The sequence below is a fragment of the Mytilus galloprovincialis genome, chromosome 3 (genome assembly GCF_965363235.1).
Source record: "Mytilus galloprovincialis chromosome 3, xbMytGall1.hap1.1, whole genome shotgun sequence".
NCBI classification, from domain to species: Eukaryota; Metazoa; Mollusca; class Bivalvia; order Mytilida; family Mytilidae; genus Mytilus; species Mytilus galloprovincialis.
In genome coordinates this window covers 46,194,163-46,200,162 of record NC_134840.1, presented here as the reverse complement: position 1 = coordinate 46,200,162, position 6,000 = coordinate 46,194,163, and the positions used below count along the sequence as shown (strand labels likewise).

At 30.4% G+C, this 6,000-nt stretch overlaps 1 protein-coding gene across 2 annotated transcripts in view; it reads left to right on the top strand.

The window, feature by feature from the left end:
* The first annotated feature begins 379 nt into the window (after positions 1-379).
* The window catches only part of LOC143068114 (TNF receptor-associated factor 3-like), a 45,597-nt gene continuing 39,976 nt past the window's right edge, over positions 380-6,000 (top strand). Inside the window, exons 1-3 of one of the 2 annotated variants that reach the window (XM_076241908.1) lie at positions 380-413; positions 3,998-4,051; positions 5,038-5,144. The gene's annotated coding sequence lies outside the window, so the exon portion shown is untranslated. Of the gene's footprint in view, positions 414-3,988; positions 4,052-5,037; positions 5,145-6,000 lie in introns of those variants that run through there. The other variant, XM_076241907.1, reaches the window with a different exon arrangement.

Below are 6,000 nucleotides of genomic sequence, written 5' to 3'. Positions count from 1 at the left end.
GCGCCACTGCTGAGCCTATATACACCTAATTCGCGTTTGCCAATCAAATTATAAATATGCATGGTACTTTGAGGATCTTGTTGTAATGGTGTAGTATAAAAATTGTTGTTGTCATTTAAAAGGTGAAGGATACTGAAGTTTTGTGTCAAATCATTACGTCTAATAAGGGATGGTTAGTGCCATGAGCTGACAAAATAAAAACATTTTATATATACGCCACTTACGAACCCTTCAGCTAACATGAATAACCTATCTATAGGCCTCTTTACTTTTAAACCCAAAATTACTTCATGTTTATTTATAGAATTGTAGAAATTCCAAGTTTAAAAATAAACATAATTGCGTTGCAACTAAATTTAAATATTACTCCTTTTAATCAGTACATTTGCAGATATGATATATCCTGAATACAAGTAAGTACGTTCTGTCTTTTACTTTTCTGTTAAAATCGTTTTCAAATTGTTTGTCGAACAGTTAAAACTTGAAAATGCTAAACTTACTAATATAGAAATATTGTATTGACACAAAATCTTTAACAATTATAATATAAAAAATAATAATATTAATTGACATGGTTGAATGAAAAGTTACATTTTTATATGTTATGTGATTGTATATCTTTCCACTGTTTGCTTTCTATTAACTTCACAGAAAAGAATTTCTCTAATGCTTGTGCTTTTTTTTTTTTGCATTTCGTGATCGTTGCCAGAAAAATACAGCTCCTTACTACTATAATACCTTGTTAATTAAGCAGAAGTTCACTGAAATTAAAGTGTATGGTGAGTTCTTTCAAAACAGTTTTTAATTAAAATGGAGCACAATCTTTCACACCTTGGGATTATTTCCTCTGTAAATATTTAAAATGTCTTCGAACGAAACCAGAAAATATCCTACATAGAAGTTAATTCACTTTGCTAATAAAGTCAAAACTTGGAAGTCGGTAATTTAAAAATAAATGTTCACAGTAAATATATTAAAGAGGATTGACACATGTTTCACTTTTATAACAAAATATAAAAAAGTTAACAATTAAAAAAGGATGAAAGAAATAAAAATTATGGAAATTTTGAAGGAAATACCAAAAATAATAATAAAATAAACGCCTTTTTTAAATATCAAATGAGTAAAACGTGATTAACGAAACGTTGAATTAAACACCGACATTTTGCGGATAGTATTTTGCTGATATCACTTGCTAAATATTTGAAGAAAAAATATCAGAATACTATTATAGTGATTATCAAACCAGAAAATGATAAAGATATATAAATAGGGAAGTTATTTTTAGACTATTGTAATCTTAATTTGGCCAATATTTTCTACGAAAAAGAATTTGTATTTTTTTTATATTGTTGAATAGTATTAGGATAAATTGGTAGATGAAGTAATTATATATTTAAAAAAAAAACGATACACGTGATCATGTTTTTAATGATAATTCAACAATGTCAATTAATATGATTAATTGTTAAAGAGTTGGCGTTACAATGTGTATATTAGTAAGTTTAGCATTTTTAAGTTTTAACTACATGCGAAAGTTTTTCAGTTTTCAGTGGATATCGAGCTGCTAAGCTGAAAGCTTTTGTTATTCATTGTATTGGATTTAATGGGTCATAATTTGGATGTGATATAAATGAAAAGATGTGGTATGAGTACCAATGAGACAACTCTCCATCCAAGTCACAATGTATAAAACATTAACAATTAACATATGTTAAAGAATGGCCTTTAACACGGAGCTTTGGTTCACACCGAACATTAAGCTTTAAAGGGACACAATAACCAGTTTAAACAATTCTAACAGGAAAACAACCAGGGCTCTAATCTATATAAAAAACGAGAAACGAGAAACACTTATGAACCGCACTAGTAAACGACAACTACTGAACAACAGGTGCGTGACAGTTATAAGCAAATGCAGCGAGTCCAACGTGTGAAAAAGGAGGAAATGTAAAACATTATCGAAAGACAACTATAACTTTGGACAAAGACGTTCAGTAAAATAACGTACACACAGGTAAATTAAAAGATAACAAATTTGTAAATATTACAAATGGCCTTACAAAATATATAAATTTGTCGTTCATAGTACGAGAACAGAAATTAACATGATTGTTGAAGTTTTGTTAGTATATCATTTACCTTAACCTCGAACAAAATAGTTTTAAGGGACCATGGTTAATATTGGTGTGACTTCCATCGTGGGGAATATTCAAATTTGGAGACCATATATAAATGTATACTTGCTTATAGTTATAAATTTCATTCCTTATCTTCAGGATAATTACTTCCCAAAGCTCTTTTGAAGTTTCAAATCAACATGGATTCAACAAGTTTTAACGTTTTTTTTTTAACAATAGCCAATTCAGATGGTCGCAAGAAAATGTCTGACATATATAATTGTTAAAAATGTATTGAAATTATTAAAAATAAAGGCAAACGTTTCCTCATTTGGATATTTTTAAATTATCATTTTAAATATAAACAACATCCTTAAATAAGAAGATATGATCGAACAGGAATATACGTTTTTTTTGTGAGGTCACTCCTGTGGCCATTAAGGCGTTTGTGAAATGGCTGCATAGATAAGACACAGTAAGACCACAGAAAGACATATAAGATCTTCTGCAAATGTCAACTGCAAAAGCTCAAACGTGATTTACGTTCTTGAGTGTCCTTTATGAGTTCTCCAATATGTTGGTGAATCTATGCAGCCAATTCACAAACGCCTTAATGGCCACAGGAGTGACCTCGGGAGAAGTTTTGGATAAAAGAACTTGGTGTCCTCCATCCAAATGGAATCAAAAGAAAGAAATAATTAAATCATCACAGTCTAATGTTTATATTATGATATTCAGGATTTTGGATTAAAATCAATCTACCAAAACTTACCTGTATTATTACTGATCTATTTTTACACCTTATACATTATGTATCAGTATTGTTAAAACTGTTAACACTGAGGAAGGCCATTTGTTGAGCCGAAATATTTGCAATTATTGTATAATTTATGTCATCTGTTCAGTTTTTCCATCTTTGTGCGATGATATTCAACATTTTTTAGTGTTTTGTTTTCCATCTATTTATCGGTATTGTTACACAATCTTTTAGACTCATATAATTTCTCCTGTTTGTGTAGTATTGTCAATTTTGATGATCCAATACCTATTAAGTGTGGTTGGTAGGTTTTTATAGACTCTCTCTCTCTCTCTATATATATATATATATAAACAAGTCTAAATTGAAAACTACGTTCAAACCTATGATTGCGTTGGACAAAAACCACAATTTTTATACGTGTGCATGTAAAACAAATTTCGTTGTAGAAGGGTCTAAATACAGCACACACAACATCATATATATATAATTAATATTAATATATATATTTATAAGTACGTCTGAGTCAGTGACAACTCTTCAACAGATTAATCCATCGAATCACCAGCAATGATGGTGATACATGGCTGTGTACATTATGTATATACAACTCGTCTAAACATCAATCCAACAATGTTAGATCTGTTAATTTGCTTTCGCAAATTTTGTTGTTCTTCCCTCGTCGGGATTCGAACCCATGCTACTGAGATATCGTGACACCAAATTGCCTGCACTGTAGCTGTCCCGCTAGACCACACGACCACATATATATTGTAATAAGATATGTATGAATACTTATTAAAATATTTTAGAAGATGTGATAAGGATGCCAATCAGACAACTCATCCAAGTCACAATGTATAAAGTCAACAATTATAAAACCTTATCAGGGGATGATATATTTAAAACGTTCGTATATAAATATGACGCAATATGACGCTTTTCGACAAAAGAAGAATGTATACCGTGTTTCTATGCTCAGGTGCATTGTTCATCCCCTCTATAAACCAAATGACAAACATCTTTATTATTGTTTATTTGTCCATGCATTTTTTATAACAGTGAGAGCATCATATATACTTAATTATTTTTTTCTCAGCTATAACATTTAATTTTTCAGGTATCAAATTTTCTATTTCAATTTGTTATGGAGGTCATAAATATTATATATTAGGTAAGTTAAAAAAACCAAAAAAACAAACATTACACTCAAGTGCTTTCATACCGTATTCGAACCAACAGTAGAATGGTAGATTTAACTACATTCTCAAAATGTGAACAAAAAGTAAAATCACAAAACTAATGAACTCCTAGGAAAATTTTAAACGGAAAGTCCCTAATCAAAAGGCAAAATCAAATGACAAAACACATCAAACGAATGGACAACAACTGTCATATTCCTGACTTGCAAATTTCTACTTATAATTTTCATCTATAAACAGCAAAAATACTTGCAACACAACAATTATAAACAGCAAAAATAATTGCAACACAACATCTACAAATGGCCTTAAATGACAATTATAATGCAACAACGTTTGTAACATTTTGATTGTATAACGTCATTTATTTACATGGCATCAATTGACAATTGATGCTATGGGACGTACGCGCAAGAGCAGACGGCATATGGCAAATTTTTAATACATGTTTTAACGTTGTTTTTTGTCAGTTTCATTAGAATGGAGATAACACTATTGTATTTTAAGTTTCGACGGCATCAATTGGGGATTTGATGGTCGCAAATACCCATTTACTGTCTCCGCTAACGCGTCGCCAGTAAACTTAATTTGCGACCATCAAATCCCCAATTGATGCCGTCGGAGCTCAAAATACAATACAGTTATCTCCTATAAATGTACACAGAAAAATATATCAGCAGTACAAGTACAAGATCTATATGACTAAACAATTGACAGATAGCAACTAGGAGTAAATGTTATTAAATGAAATGTTTTGACAAATTTTACCGTGTCTGGTAATTCCTCTTGAAATCGATAATGATACGATAGACAAAAACAGCTATTCGATAAAAAAAATCTACAAAATCGCCAATATGAGCGACACCATCAACAAACTTAATTACAGTGATCGCATTAAAAGGAAGCTTCAAAAGTTCGTTTGTATCAATAAAACATTATTTCTATAATTTAATTTCAGATTATCACTCGTTGCAATTGCTTCCGCAGTTAAATTCCTGGCTGAACAATCTACTTCAATTTAACTTTGTAAGGTTGTGTGTTTGAATCTTGTTTTGAAGCTGGAATGTAAGATTTTTGGTACTGAAAGAGCTTTTTATCCATTACATTGCAACTGTAATATTCACGCACTAAAATGCATTTGTCATATAAACCTTGACTTTTCCAGTTTCTGACCGCATGAAACCTTATTTGAACAAGGAATTATTTAAATTTGGAATAATTTGAATTCTGAAAAAATGATGAGACATTTATTATGAATAATGTAGCCATGTGGGTTAGTTAGTTCACACTGACATGATAGTGAAATTAACCTTAGTCATGCGGGCATGTCTAACCGGCCTATTTAGTATGGTTAGTTTTCATCATGAATTTCTCATGATTTTTCCAGAATTCAAAATTATTCCAGATTCAAACAATTCCTTGTTTTTTTATACATCACTAATCCTTTGAGTACCATGCATTTGTCGTGAATGAATGTAGGTTTGCGAAAAAATTTACGTCATACGCCTCAAATTGATAGAAATATTCGGCAAGGTCTTTAGTTCGATGTCCGATCCTAAGCTTTGAATAGGTCAGTTATATATTTTATGACAATTTAAAGTTATTATACTTTAGTCTATAGTAACATGTCTACCAAACCAATGAAATTTTTCTCTTTAGTCAGTTGCAATAGATGACATGTTATAATTCGTCCTATTACTTCTTTGTGAAAATTTTCTATGTTTCATCAATTTATAACTTCTTCTCGTCTGTCTACCAATTTGATAGACAATCTCAAAAAGAACTGTAGCGACTTAATCATAAAATTGAGTTCATTTACACTTCATGGTTTTAAAAAAGATGACGCACTAACTTACTTATTTATGCAAGAAACTATATAACCGGTCATTTCGAAAGGGAAGTTATGTATTTTGAAACATCT